General features: G+C 41.8%; 2 long non-coding RNA genes across 2 annotated transcripts; both read right to left on the bottom strand.

The window, feature by feature from the left end:
• Window positions 1–537: 537 nt before the first annotated feature.
• On the bottom strand, window positions 538–15,137 carry LOC124280124. Its single transcript, XR_006899583.1, has 3 exons — window positions 14,872–15,137; window positions 14,815–14,816; window positions 538–548 (listed from the first exon to the last, which is right to left on the bottom strand). It is a non-coding gene; the product is annotated as an uncharacterized LOC124280124 (long non-coding RNA).
• Window positions 10,605–13,180, bottom strand: LOC124280123. The gene is made up of 3 exons (XR_006899582.1): window positions 13,169–13,180; window positions 11,941–12,007; window positions 10,605–10,774 (listed from the first exon to the last, which is right to left on the bottom strand). It is a non-coding gene; the product is annotated as an uncharacterized LOC124280123 (long non-coding RNA).
• Window positions 15,138–16,431: the final 1,294 nt, after the last annotated feature.

Genomic DNA, 16,431 nt, shown 5'->3' with positions numbered 1-16,431 from the left:
CATCTCTTGTGTTAAAGGGCATCGGGAACATAACAGAGCATCGTTGAAACTTATCGAGGGAGAGAGACTTAAAATAGACAACGTCACTCTCCGGCTGTGATATTTAGAGGGACGGGGCCTAAGGACAGGTCAAGTGGCATTTGGATGGTGGTACGGCGAGCGGACGGGGACAGGGTGTCGGAAAGGTGACAGTAAAACTTCTACTCGGTAATTCAAGCATAAACTGGCGTGAAAGGCGTCAAGCCGCGGGCGCATGTAAAATCCGTATGCAAACGTAGGCAAACAATTACGCAAGGGTCTTTGTCTAAACTAGCCCGAACGCTAATCAAGTATCAAAACAGACCCGGCTAACGATGCAATACGATGGGTAACCACACGATGTTCGGACTCAAAACAGAACCAGCTAACGATGCAGACAGATTGACAGACAGATACCTTATTTACGTCTCACAGTATGTACAACATAAAACATGGACAAAATAACCAGGGATCAATAAAAGCACATGCACCATTCCTTATGGAATTATGATAGACTAAATCTAAAATATCTACAGGCAACTACAAATCACAGAAAAACGTTTGCATTAGTGCACAATTGTAATTTAAATATTATACAGCTAACAGTCGTCTTCTATATAAAATAAGGAACAAGGTTTTTGCAACACTACTAACAACTTCATAATTTGATATTTAAAAGCAAAATTTCTGCTCTTCGGTAATGTTAAAAAAGTCACCATAAATAGTACAAACATTGGTAAACAATTCTGATCGCAGGTCGTTGTACATCGAGCACTTAAGTAAAACAGCATTTAAGTTTTGTTGCCAAAACAACAGATTCATACAATTTTCTAAAAGCATTAAGTGGCATACCTCCCAGGGCTTTGCACTTGGCAGTAACAAGACCCAGTGCCCTGCTGGCAGAGGGGGCAACAGCCTTAGCGGTAACATTAAAATCTAGATGTTCCTGTAACACAAGGCCAAGGTATGTATACTTATCTATCACATTCAGTAAAAGATCACCACATGTAAAATGTGTACGAGTGCTTGTCACGGAGGGGTGTCTGAAGTGAACAACCTGTGATTATTGCCATACTGTTTCTAGAGCACCAACTGCTCAAACAATCCAGCATTACTTGTAGATCTCTCTCATTCTCGGCCAATCGCACCAGATCATCTGCATAAATAAAATACAGATAATATAATTCCCAACTTTCACCCCTTTCTCTAAGCCTTTCAGAGCAACAGCTAGGCCATTAATATATGTATTGAACAAAAGGGGAGATAATAAACAGCCTTGCTTCACTCCACAGCTAACTGTAAACCAGTCCGTCCTGAACCCGTTAACTCTCACAACTGGAGACACCCGTGTTTATCGCGTGTAGCGCACGCCGCATGTTTCCCAGAACTCCTAACTCGGCTGGTCGTCTACATAGTTTGTCTCTGTTAATCGAGCCACAGGCCTTCCTGAAGTGTATGAACGCTGCAAATGTGGATAGCTTCTTTTTCTTCCTCGTATCGACGACAGACGTTAACATTGAGAGGTCATCCACCGTACTCCTGCCCTTCATGAAGCCGTTCTGCTCCTCCACGAATATTCATTTCTCTCCGCCCATTTTGTTAGTCTGTTGTTTAGTATGTTGCAGTAGAGCTTGTAGACAACCGATAACAGTGTAATTCCCCTGTAAGATAGGGGTCTCTAGGATCTGCACCGTTACCTTTAGGAATAGGAACGATGATACCACGATGCAACACCCTGTTCAGACACGCTGGGCAGTGAGCGTTAAACGTTCTAAATCGTGTATATGAACCAATCAAGTTTCAAAACAGACCCGGCTAACGATCCAACACGATGTTTGGCCTCAAAACAAAACCAGCTAATGATACAACAGCCTGTTCGGCCGCGCTGACCGGTAAGAGTTCAACGTTCTAAATCCTGTTTATGAGGTAATCGAGTGTCAAAACAGAACTGGCTAACAATGCACCACCATGCTCGGACGCGCTGACTGTTACTCTGTTTGGTAAGATGTTACCAGATATGAAAAGGTATATTGTATCACTAATATTAATAGAGAGTAAAATTTAATCCACGAAGCAATATAAGCATGTACCGTTCTAGTAAACGGAATCTCTGTCGGTCACTTTTCCGCTAAAGTTTTTAGAATTTTTCGAGTAAGGGTTTCAATGTATTATCATACCATCTGAAAACCATGGAATCATTTTTAAGCATATTCTTTTTACTGTAATGTTTCACTATTTTGTCGTTAGGAATGCAGGGAGATCGTTAACTACCGAAATATAGACACTGGTGTCTGTAAGTTACCGACAATAGACTTTGTATTAGACTATATTGTAGGAATATTGCAAACGACCGTATTTGGACAAAAATTCGTGAAATGCCTGCCAAATTTGCGTGTAAAAATCTATATTGTATGAGTCGTGTACATGCAATTTACCGGGTGCCTCTGTACTTAAGGCAAACCAGTGACTGACTGACTGCTCTTTGTCCGTGTAGCAAATAAACAGAAGAGGATATTTCAATCCTTTCACCCCACCAAGCCTAAAGCTGTCTATATTTTAGTACACATCTCTTCCAAAGTTTCCCTGCTACTGATACTGCCATACATGTTTTTAATAAAAGGGTCAACAACCGCAAATCTCGCCCCTACAGCATTTTAGTACGAGAGGTACCGTGTGTCCATGATCTGCATCAGTGTATAGTAGCATTTCTAAAGTGGTCAAATTCTATGATACTGTCCGCCAATGCAGGTACCAAAAGTATAGTAAGTCTCCATGGTCCCCTTGACAGGGTGTTAAAAATTATATGTGTTTATCATGAATTTAGAACCGATTTTAGTCACGATGTGGCTGAAATATTGCCGATGTGACTTAACATCTTAACTCACTCACTCACTAGGATACTGTCCAGCTCTCTCTAACAGACTTGTGTCGGAGCTCCGGGCGTTGGCTGCGCAAATTTCATCTCGATGTCGACCTGACCAGAGTTCTTTGGATACACGTGTGACATGTCAGCACCCAAATTGTGCGTTAAATCGAAGACAAATAGGGTGGTACCGTCTAAAATGTCGAGAGTAATGGTGTCTGTGGAATTTCTCCCTAGACACCCGTATTTCTAAATAGCTCCAGGTATGTCCTATACATCCGGGTCGAGTCGGGTTCGAAATTAACGGTATGACAACTCATATCTACCTCCTGACCATTTACTTTTACTGCAATTTCGGCCCATCCAAAAGGTTGGAAACGTAAAGGATTTTTGTTTGATAGCCCCGCAAAGGATTCGTTCTAATCTTTTACGGATATGTACCATTATCAAATGTTCAGAATTATATTATCTCAAGAATTCTGGAATATCGTATGCCGTGGTTTTCACTTAGACTATAGGATATTTTACCTTGCTAGCACATGTCAGACCTCTAATATGACTAATACGACATCTCTAACGACGAGGGCCACGTTTTGTCTGACATGAAATTCGTCCAAAAGTGACAAACATTACCGGGTATGCGTTTGTTTGGTGTTGTTTGAGAGAGGAAAGGTGATGAAATATTACGTCACCTCGGAAATCCGCTGGCACCATACTGCTAGCAGTTGACAACTTGTTTTTTGTTTGTGCACAGCTTCATGAAAGAATACATAATACTCTTCCGAGTTACGGTCCAACAAACATAACACTACGAACAGAGACAAATCATAATTCTTAACAACCCAAGTAGCGCAGGGCACCGCAAACAAAATCCGCATTATATGGAGAAGACAAAAGGAATTAAGTGTGATGATAAAAACGAGTACAGATATATTGGGAAGTAGAGAAAAAACATAACCATGGAAGTTGTCTTAACTAATTCTGTGCCCGAATATCCAAAGAGAAGCAAAATTTCAAAAATCACAGAGGGATTGCCATGTGACTGTTCTTATTGATAATACTGTGAGGGTTTTGATGGTGGCTATTGTAAGATCGCCCCATGCAGCTTGAAAATGGTCTTGATGCTGACATAGACACAGGAGATACTGTTGAAGGTTTTCAGGAGTGAAGAGTTTTTGTATGGCAACAAACATTTGTTGGTTTCCCATTACCTTTCAACTCGCTGTGCGCATGCGCAGAGCGTGTGGAAAAATATCCACTGGTCAACTTCCGGTTTGGTCTATGTTTACCGATGGTGTAAATACACTCTAAATAACTGACTGACTGACTGAGTTTAGTTTTACGCCGCTTTTAGCAATATTCCAGCAATATCACGGCGGGGGACACCGGAAATGGGCTTAACACATTGTGCCCATGTGGGGAATCGAACCCGGGTCTTCGGCGTGACGAGCCAACGCTTTAACCACTAGGATACCCCACCACCCCCACTCTAAATAAAAGCTGCTATGAAAATACTTTATGTTGTGACAACTGTTCATAGCTGTCTACATACTTCCATTTGCCTATGCTTTACAATAATTGATGTCACATTTTGGTTGCAATTCCATCAGAGATGTGGGTTTTTTAAGTTGTGAGAAGGGGATGTGCGGGAAGGACGATGGTAGTGAGATGTCTATATACAAGAGCTTGTTCACATAAATTAAGCTATTTATATAACTAATCCCGGCCTTTTTTTCATAAATCAAATCGGATTTGTTGCATTTGACATAAAACTATATATTTGTTTTAATTATTGTTTTCTTTAGAGTGTGTTTACACTCGGTAAAGCATACGACCAGACCGGAAGTTGGCCAGTGGATATTTTTACACGCTCCGCGCATGCGCAAAGCGAGTCGAAAAATTAATGTGAAACCAACGAATGCTGGCCCTCTGACAGATGATAGGTAACAATGATTAGGAATTAGGAATGTATTTTGTTATTTAAGATTAGATTAGATATTTGTGATGGGTCATTAAGAATACTAACATTTATTATGTAAGCATATTTTCCCGGCTACTTGATTGGTCTAGAGGCGGTCACGTGACTGTCGAACGAAAAGCATATTGACTCCAACCCAGGTCCAACCAAAAGTCATATTGACTTGAGTTACTAAAAATACATTTTGAGAGCCCAGGATGAGGACTTCCCTATGATTCAACCAATCAGATTGCTTATTTGACGGCATCCCCGTTACGCTTCATTAAAATTACTTTTCTTACCTAATAGACATGTTTTGGTTTTTAGAAGCTTTTTCCGGTAATTACATTATAAAAGAATTATGGACTGGTGAGTTCGGTAAATACCTGTTTTTAACGGACCCGCGAAAAGCAATATTAGATGTTTTTAGCTGCCTAACAAATCTTCAAAGGGACAAGTGTCATTGTCTGTGTATCTGCCCTGATGCCAACCAGAGAAAGACATGCTGAAGACTTTTGAATTGAATTACGCTTGAATCTATTTTAATTCTATATCTTGTACTGCCGATGTGACCAAAACTCTTAACTCACTAATATCTTGAATATAAGTCTTTAATCTGTAGTATGGTGTTATAAAGATACTGACACTTTCATAGAGATTATGGGCGGCGATGTAGCCTTGTGGTTAAAGTGTTTGCTCGTCACGCCGAAGACCGGGGTTTGATTTACCACATGGGTACAATGTATGAAGCCGATTTCTAGGCCGTGATATTGCTAAAATATACTCACTCACTCAAGAGATTATAAGCAGACATTTGGTCACAACATGATGTATTTTTTGTTGATCATAATACATGTAGCATTTAATATGCCTAGAATATATATCAGTTTTGCCCTGTGTAAAAATATAGTCGTTCCAACTAATATAGTAAGAAAGAGAGAGAGCACCATGTCATGTGCAACAAGTGAAATATAAAAATAGTTAATTTGGGGCCTTACCATGAATCTACTTACTTCACACATCAGAAACTTAGCCCAAATTGAGGTTGCAGGCAAATGATTTTATCAGACTGGATGTTTTGCCTAAAGGCTGGAATAGTATTTTCTTTCACTAACTTACTTAACTAATTTACAGTTTCAGCAAGACGTGAGATTTCAGTCAGAAATAAGGTCAAGGTTTTGGATGCAATTCTCCCGTCTGTCAGTTGAAACTAGGAGTCAATAGAAAACACACACTGTCTGAGGAGGATAGATAGGGTTTAAGAAATGTTATGTGTACAGCCCGTATTTGTGCAAAGCTTTAGTTAACGATTGTAACTTGTTTCATTGTAAAGGAGTCATGGTAAGCATAAATCTCAGTATTTTGATGAACAGCAGCATATTATCCATGTTTTGGCCATATGGAGAATGTTTTACAGTTTACAAATGAAATGATATCAGTAATGTTATGTTTTCTTACAGAAAACGATATAATTATATCCGACATGATGAAATAAAATGGAATTCATTTTGTAGATTCGTATCGTATTAATACTCCTTCGCCCATCTGTTGTTGATTTGAATATTGGGTGTAGACTAGTTATTGTTATTTCATGTTGTAAATATTACAGAATTGTTTGTTTTGTTGCCATAGGAAGTGCTGTTTATTCACTTGTGAAGAAGATATTTGTGTTATGATTAACAACACTGCAATTCAACAACTTACTATTATATTATTCAACATATTTGTAAAAAACACTGAAAATGGAGACTGAAAGCTGACTGACTGAGTTTGGTTTTACGCCGCTTTTAGCAATATTCCAGCAACATCACGGCGGGGGACACCAGAAATGGGCTTCACACATTGTACCCATGTGGGGATTCGAACCCGGGTCTTTGGCATGACGAACCAAGACTGAAAGCTGAGAAGACAATGATAATAATTCTTAGAATTCTACCTTTAGCACTTGATTGCCAATTTTCCTTAAACGTGTTTCTGATAGTTTTGCTTGAATAAAAAAAGATTAAAAAATCCGTATGTTGTGCTGTCTTACTCCCTGGTGGTCATCCCAAGAATTTTCCGAAGGTGTTGTCTCCCCTGACTTCATACATTTTCCCATGGATACTCTGTGTGAAACGTACTCTGGGATTCCGGGGAGCGAGCCATAGGAATTGCCCATCAACGAGCAAGTTACCCTGCCATTGCTACAAACTTCCATTGCAGCCGTTCAACAGTCTACAACTAATGGCACGTTTTAGACAGACAGGTACGACGTCAGCCAGCCCTCGCAGAGGCCGACACCGAGTGACCACGCCCATCGAAGACCGTCGTAACCACATTATTCATCTCGACTGCTTCGCTACTGCACCATCTACGGCAGCGACGGCACTGGGACATCGCATCAGCAGGCTGACAGTGTACAGACATCTACGGGCCTAGTGTCCAAGCCTATCGACCCTACCGTGGAATTGTTCTGAGGCCGCAACATCGACGTGACAGACTGACGTGGGCACAAAGTGTTCAACGTTGGCAACTACGAAACTGGCAGCGAGTCTTCTTTTCGGATAAAAGCAGGTTTTCCCTGATGTATGCTGATGGTAGAGCACGAGTGTACTGGCAAGAAGGGGAACGGCTAAGGTCAAACTGTATTCAAGAATATCAGGGTGTTTGCAAACGTTGTAAACTTTCTTTTGGACATCAGCATAGAGAAATAGACCTGCGCTTAGTTGTGACAGTACTCGGTAATGTCTCTTACTGCTCGATTTCATGTCTTGGTGGACTATGACCTAATGCTTGGAAGTGATAACGCTTCCCCTATCTGAACTGCCCTATAGCTGGAATATTGCTGATGGCAGGGTTAAACAACAAACAAACAAAATCCATTACCTGAACATTTGACATCACTTCCAGTTAATGGTACTCCAGATAACGTCATGAATTTTAGTTTTAGTCGTGGTCAGGGGGGATTCTTCATTGTGATACATCTGACATCCAGAGCATGTAGTTCTCACACCCTTGAGGTTGTAGCCATAAGGAATTCACTCTTTCAAGCAAGATTGAATAGTTTTGCTTTGTCCATGGGTTCGAACCACTGACAAATCCTATTTCGTAGTTATTCGCCGATTTGGTATATCCTCCAGTTCAAACGAGCATCACAGGCTGGTAAGAATATGTTCTCCTTGCTTGGTGAGGACTGATGCAAGTGCTGTGATACATACATATAGTTTCAAGCTGAAAATGCAAGTCGTTCTAAGGCCTGTTAAAAATTCCACAATCTAAGGGGTTGGTTATGGATCCACTGGCAGTTCCCGATTCTCAAATGCAAGAATTGCGCTCAGTTGTAGTGGGAGAGAACACGTGTCAAAGCTCTTGGTGATTGCGTAATAGCTGAGGAAACTCCCGCTGACGAGAGATGTCGTTGGATAGTTTCCATTAGTGGAGGTCGAGCTGTTGTGAATTGCAATTGAATGTGTTTGACTGGTGGTTTTCTAAGTGTTGGCCAATGAGTAAGACATAATGGTAGATGGATCAGTAGAGACAGTAGGTCTGGAAACCATGATCATGGTGGCCAGGTACTGTGTCATGATGGTTCCTGGTCTTGGCTAGGACTTGAGGGACAAGAGCCATTTTTGGAAACACATAGGCACTCATTCCCTCCCAAAATGTTGATGAGGCATCCACTACATAAGTGTGAGGATCTGAACCCAGTCTTATACGGGTCGGCAACAGGTGGTTGAGAGATCTATGTGTGGTTGTTCCTACTCGGTCACTATCTGCCTGAAGGCACCTGGATGAAGCATCCACCCAGTTGTCAAAATCTTGTCCAGGAGTGATAACGCGTCTGCAGGCATGTTGACCTTCCCTGGGATATGTCTGGCCACTAAGTTGTACTGCAGACTGTAGACTGTCTTCGAAGTGAGGAGTTTTCGAGTAGTGTTTCCCAGTGCCTGAAACCTCCTTTCCTCTTCCGCCTTCAGGACTACCAGTGCTTCCTCACACTTGCCATTGAAAGCTGATTGTCAAAATGGTTTTGACTTACCTCTGGCTATACCACCGAGCATAGCTGATGGAGGTGGTGATCCCATCGAAAGAGAGTTAAGAGAACAAGGCTTCAGAGTCGAACACCACTTTCGCAGCTTCTTCAAGAAAAGTAGACGAGATAGAGTGGTAGAGCTCATGGATGGTGGTTCTTGGTGTGTTGATACCGTAGCATTGCTGTCGCCCTTGCTGTCATTCGTGGCACGAGACATTAAGACTTGAGAAATATGCAAAGCGATTCTGGCCTTCTCATTGATTCAAATTGATGCATGCGTCACTTTTGATTGACAGACTGCATCTAGGTGTGATGTACTGCACACCTTTTATGCAAATATAGTTTACATGGACTACTCGAATGTTCTCACCACAGCACAGGAAACAAAAGCCGTCACTTCATTATTTACATGGCAGTTTTACTAACAGGCAAATGTACAGCCAATATAAATCGATAAAGTACATAGTATAAAAAGAAAGAAAACAGACACCTTATCTGATCTGAAAACGTGTCCTAGAGGACAATAATAGCTTAATTAGATAAATACATCATGAACTGTTTCACAGTGATTACACAGTTTCACATATAACTTGCCAATTTTAGATGTGCAATGGGATTGCTCTATGTCTCTTTTAGCAGTGAACAGTGATGGGTTATCAATCCAACACAAAAGTATTCTCATCAGACCCCTATATTGCCACACTGCCCTGTACATTTGTGTTGTTGTGGTCAAGGTTTTGGATGCAATTCTCCTGTCTGTCAGTTGAAACTAGGAGTCAATAGAAAACACACACTGTCTGAAGAGGATAGATAGGGTTTAAGATATGTTACGTGTACAGCCCGTATTTGTGCAAAGCTTTAGTTAACGATTGTAACTTGTTTCATTGTAAAGGCGTCATGGTAAGCATAAATCTCAGTATTTTGATGAACAGCAGCATATTATCCATGGTTTTAGTAAATACATACCGGTAAGTTTATAAGGTTCATGCTCAGGGCTCCACTTTTTGGGGTGTGAGTGTACTTACACATCACATTGCAAGTGGAGGTGTACTGAGAATTTTGAAGGAGTACTGACATGTTTTTGTGTGAGCGAGTTGATGTGGTTTGTCTGGACGATTCATCAATCACTATTTCCAACCATGTATTTGTATTTGAAGACGCGTGAGAAATAACTGAGCAACTGTGTGATGCGCGAAATGTCAGGTCCAACTGGATATAAAAAGGAACAGTGTAGTTTGTAGCCAATCGAAACATAGTGACGCATATCGTTGCATGGCAACGCAAGGGATTCCTACTTTCGGGGTTTCCTTGTGTCAAATCGTCTTTCGCAAAATTATTTATCCAAAATAGATTTCCATTTGCACAATACTCACGGAAATCAAATGCTAGACATACGAAGGCATTTATGTGCGTACACGATACGCTTGAAATCTTATATTATGTCGTACTTAATTGATTTTGAGCCGTACATTACGCCTGTACGCCCCTTATCTGTTGCCCTGATGCTCATAACAATCTAAACGATAAAACAAAATTTGTTTTGGCCCAACCACTTGTTTAGTATTTTAGTCGAAATTTGTATAAAAAACAATGCTTATTGGTTTGTTTCCTGTAAATCCTATACACTGGCAAAGTCAGTCCCAGTTACTGACATTCTCATCCATGCATGTTCTCATTTGTCATGCACATTGGCATCCTCGTCAGTTCTTTTCTTGCGTTCTCATCAGTCCTCCTGAAATGACAACACCAATGAGTTCTAAATATCTGCATTTTTAAAATCCTACATATTGGAGTTCTCATCTGTCTCACAGTTGGATTCTGCTGCAGCCACGGACTTCTTCTTGTCCAGCCTGGCTCCCCTCTCCCTGCTGGGCTCCTCCTTGTTGGCTGTGAGCTGTCTGTGGAGCGAGTTGATGTGTTCCAGCTGGGGACAACACACACCTGACATCTAACACATGTTGGTGAGTGAGTATAGTTTTACGCCGCACTCAGCAATATTCCAGCCATATGGCGGCGGCCTGTAAACAAATGGACCAGACAATCCAGGCATCAACAGCATGAACATCGATCTACACAATTGGGATATGATGACATGTGTCAACCCAGCCAGTGAGTCTGACCACCTGATCCCGTTAGTTGCCTCTTACAACAAGCATGGGCTACTGAAGATCAATTCTAACCCGGATCTTCACTGGCTAACACTTGTTGGCAAACAGAGAGGTATTATCCAGCCTACACAACCATGTGTCTTATCAATCACCCTAACATTTGTAGGGTAACTGAGAGGTATGAACCAGCCCCAACACAATTTGTCTTATCTGAGAGCCCCAAACCACCCTTTGGTCTTCCATGAATTATGTTTTGTGTAAAGCTTGTTATCTTGTTCAGTAAACATGCTACTGATTGTTTTGGACTGATTTCGGTGCAAACAGAAATGCAAACAATGATCAATATTTGATTGGCTTGGTGTACGCTTGATATGGCATGACATCAGCCAGAATTAATGCCTACTGCAATGTAATACTTATTAGTAATACCGGTTTCTTGAACATAATTGTGAATTAAGGGTATTTGGAATCATGCATTTCTATTTTAAATTTTCTGACACTGAATGATCACAGCAACAACTGTAGCAGTTTTTACAGACTGCTTAGGGCTGGCACACTCATGGGGGAAGACCTTGTTAACTGGAAATGCCTCCTACTTAACTGTCAAGGACTACACATTAATACAAAGCTGTCAGTTTTGCTGGTGATGGAATATTAACAAAATGTGTGAAATGGGTTTAGCTTTTGGTTTGCATTTATGGGATATGACAACAACTTTTACAATAGTAGTTTTATTTGTTGCTTAACACCGCACTCAACAATATTCTAACTATGTAATGGCAGTCTAGTAAATAATCATGTCTGGACCAGACAATCCAGTGATTGACATCATGAGCACTGATCTTGGGATATGACACCACGTGTCAACCAAGGTAGTGAGCCTGATGAAATAATCTAGTTAATCGCTTCTTACGACAAGCATGGCGTGCTGAAGACCTGTTCTGACCCAGATCTTCAAGGGTGGTTTTCGATAATAACATACCAATTTTGGACTTATCCTCACAAGCAGCTTCACATCATCAGGTAACACTGTGCTGCGCTTGGCATGCCTGGAAGAATAGTGAAGGTAAAAAGAGTTCAGTAAGGGAGTAACACTGTTTTGAACAGTACAATTACATCATGACTTGAGGGCTTTATCATTTATGTAGAAGGAAAGCCATAGGTAAGGTGTTGACAACCCTGATAATTTAACTACAGTCACTCTGGGATTCTAACTCAATATCATTTGTGGTATGCACAGCAAGTTGGGCGTTTCCCTGATTAGGGCTCCTTCATTCTCAGCTCCAAGGGCAACACACAACCATTAAACCAACACTGCCTTTTAGTGGACAAAATGACAGGTGGTCATATTACCATCTGATACTGTCAGGTACTCCAACCTTGTGTAAATTTAATCGACTGATGAGTAATGCTATAGCCAAGCCTACTCCTCTTGTTTTAAGAAATCTTGCCATGTTCATCTTCTATGCTAACAATCGTCGTCGCTGCAGCTTGAAGGCTGCCAATGTATAACGTTGTACCATGGGCCGATGACCTACATTCACATGAATAAAGACTATAAGACTTAATTCACTGTTGAGCGAAAATAAGGCATATTTCAGGAGTTCCTTGCCTGAACAGACACCACAGCTAAAATGTGCTTCAGTGTAAAGTTGGACCATAGCCATAAACTTTTTGTCAGGAGTCAGGTCTCTGAACACGGTTTCCTATCCATCTTGTCATTGAAACTATACTGACTTATTTCTCATATGAACATGATACTTTCAAACATGAACGTGCCAAAACAACAGAGATATTTATCACAATAAAGATGCTTATCATCTTTTTAAAAAAATATGCCCAAAAGTTTGATTAACACAGTGAATGTACCCTGTTTCTCCCTACCTTGCAAACGTGGTTAGAGCGTCCGCCCGGGAGAGCGGAAGGTCGCGTCATACCAAAAGACGTTAAAATATGGTACTTGTTGGTCCCTGCTTGGCGCTCGGCATTAATGGGAAAAACAAGGACTGGTCGGCTTGGAGTCAGTATAATGTGTCTGAGTGGGGTATCCATGCTTCACTGCGGCATGGTATCTCAGTGGGCTAGCACTATAAAACCAGCTTAAGTCTGGGCTAGTACAAGCAGCCGCACATACACACACACGCATGCACGTCGTCATATGAGCGAAATATTCTCAAGCACGACGTTAAATCCAATTTCACCTCACCTACCTTGCAAACATCTCCAGATCGTGTGAATAGGTCTCAAACTGTCTCCACGTTGTATGTGCAATGCAGGCCACCCCTTGCTTGTTGATGGAGACATCCAGGTCATCACCAACCTCCCGACATATCCTCACCACAGTATAATGTACTGCCGCTTTCAGCCTCTGAAGAATCTTGACACATGTGGGCGTCTCGGGGTATAAAAGTACAGTGAATACAAAAGTTTCATAGTGGGTGGGGTAGGTTAGGTAGTTGGGTGGGCGGCTGACGTAGTACCTACCTTTGTAGTCACATATGTCTACATATGTAGAAGCTTAGGCCCATGCGGACGTCGTGGCCGGGGAGACAGGACGATGTCACGCTTCTTGCATGCTCCGCCATCGTGAGGGGCAGAGATGTAAGGAGCGTGCGCATTGGCCGAAATCTGGATTTCCCCAGTCACGTGGCCCGATGTCGGCTATATAGGGTTGAGTTGAGTTGGGCTTTACGTCACATCGGCATTATTCCAGCCATGTAGTGACGAGAACAAGTCTGCATTAATATACATTGTAAGTACAAAGTGGTTTCATTTCAAAGGCACACATTCATTACATTGTCATTTTGGAACAGAGAAAGTCATAGCACTAAATTGAAAAGCAAGTAAATTCGTTAGTGACATTACACAGTTACAATTTATGGTATAGATCAACTTCCCTCAGGTAGTTCAGTATCAGATGAACGCTCACGCTGGAGAACAGATCTTTCAGATTGGTTGCGTGATAATGTGAGTCCCTTGCAGATGTAAAGTCCACACAGTCAAGCAGAATATGCTTGAGGGTGAAAGCCTCATCGCAGGAGAGACATATGGGGGGTCCATCCCCATCCGTTTTTAGCAGATAGTCATGTGTAAATCGACTGTGGCCAATACGACATCGTCGTAAAATTACTTCAACACGTCTTGACTGGCAACCCAAGTAGGTGTAACCGATTGTTGGCTTCAATTCATGGAGTTTGTTTCTTCCTACTTGAGTGTCCCACCTTTTTTGCATCAGGTCCCGAGTATAGCTTCTGATAGCGGGTTTGAAATCCCTGTACGGGATTAGCAGTGGAGATAGGGGCTTTTCAAGAGCTGCTTTTGCTGCAGCATCGGCCTTAGTGTTACCTGCTATGCCGACGTGACCCGGCAACCAGCAGAGGACGATGTCATATTGGCCAGTAGAAAGGTCGTTGTACAGTTCTAGTATGTCCAGGATGATTGGGTGACTTGAAGTCGCGTTTAGAAGTGCTTGAGCCTACCCTAGGTAGGGAATCGTCAGTCGTCCGATACCCGCATCGGGTAAGTGTTCAGCGACCTCGAGTCTTGCATCAAGACCAAATTAAGTTTCCACATATTGTTTATTGTTTTAGGGAATGTGGTGTTGATTTAGTGATAGCTTGGGAAGGGGGAGAAATAGCGGTTTATTCTCATAAAGTCACCAACTTGGTAAAACGCTAATCCCTACTGGGTGACTTCGTGCGAATTTCGCTAAATAGTCAATTATTGCAATTACGGGACATTATAGTCAGATTAAATTTACTAATCCGGATTAGGACCGAAGGTGAATGGGGGGCAACAGATAATTGGAACTCTTGTCTGGTAGCAGCAGGTAGACCAAGGGTAACATCTGACCGACGTCTGTAACAGCATGGATGGTGTACAGCTGGTAAAATATGTGAGGCGTCACATAAACGTACCATCTGCAAAGAAGGTGTCGGCTCGACACAACTTCTCCAAGTTGGATGTGGTGGCAAATCCCAGGATCTTGGCCTCGTCCCCATCTTCAAATGCCAGGAACTGTTTCCCGCCTTCTGTTGTTTGGTACTGCTCAGGGATTATTAGGTCACGGCGATGGGATGGTAGAGGAGGAAATGACTTCTTCCTTGCTCTATACAGGGTGTCCTTCTTCATATGAAACGTAGGTAAGTTGCCAACAAGGGTGGCGTGTTCCGGTGTCCTGTCATCACCCCGCATACTCTCTACTTCTTCCTGGAACAGCTGCGGCAGAGGTCTGACAGTGGCATTGACTTTTCTTTTAGTGTCTCCATGGTCTCTCTCACCTTGATGTCGGTTTCCACTGGTGGGTGGTTGTGGTTCTGAGAGGGTCTGGTGAGGATATCACTGATGGTGGTCATGGTCATATGGCAATCCTTGGTCGTACACTTCCATACTAAGGTTTCATCACGTTTCCTTTTGTCGACTCTGTACATGAAACCAGCCGAATAAAGATATCTCTCGAAGTTGGGATGAACTTTTGCCATGGTAGGACTTAGTGACGAAAGTGGTCCGTACCATCTATTTATATTTGTCATAAAATTGTTGAACAGAATTCACTAATAAATGTCATGTAATTTACAGTTAACCGTTAAGCTCATTAGCGTCTCTCGCTCGACTGACCAACTGACTAATCCGTTAATCCCTAATCCGTTAATCCTGATTGGATTAGAAACTTCAAAGCAAAATCGCCAGTGACTTAGTGCAAATAGTGTTCCCCCTACTGGTGACTTCATGAGAAGACACCGTAAATATATGTTCAATTGTTTCGGGTAGTTTGCATTGTGCATAGTCCATCTGGGTGTCTATTTTGTTTGTATAATGCGTGGTTTAAGTTTGTTATGGCGGTGATTAGTCTAGTGATTAGTATGTCTATGTGTTTGTTGTTTGAGTAGGTGAGGGTTTTCGTAATAGGTTTGGTTATGATGGCTTTAACCCGGATGGATTTGTTTGTATTGAACTTGTGTTGGTAGTTTTGGTTGAGTGTGTGAGATTTAATGAGTTGTTTGATTTCTTTTTTGGATGTGTGGAATTGTATGGGTGGAGAGTTTTGAGTGCTGTGTCTGCTGTATTATTTCCTTGGTTGTGAGTGTGAGCTGGTATCAACAATAAAGTTATGTTTTTATTAAGTTGATGTAATGAGTGAATCTGTATAATAATGTTGTGTAATAGGTCGTTACGTGATTTCGAGTGCTTGTTTTGGAGTTGTTTGACGGCGCTGAGGGAATCTGTGAGTATTAAGATGTTGGTGTGGTGCATAGTGGGAATTAGGTGGAGTGCAGTTAAGATGGCTAGTGCCTAGGGCTTGCTTAAGGGCTTTATACTGTATGGAATTAATTTTTTGTAGGTTGGATGGGGAAAGGGAGCGGAGGACCGGAGCCACCTAGTCCAGTCTAGACTGTATAAGAGTTTTGTATATGTTAATAAGTGTTTGTTTGTCGGCTCCCCAGTTGGTACCACTGATAGCTCGCTTGGAAAA

Source organism: Haliotis rubra, unplaced genomic scaffold, assembly GCF_003918875.1.
Source record: "Haliotis rubra isolate DU_JTF1 unplaced genomic scaffold, ASM391887v1 Scf260, whole genome shotgun sequence".
Taxonomy (NCBI): Eukaryota; Metazoa; Mollusca; class Gastropoda; order Lepetellida; family Haliotidae; genus Haliotis; species Haliotis rubra.
The sequence above is the reverse complement of the archived record's forward strand: the minus strand, read 5'-3'. Positions and strand labels throughout refer to the sequence as shown.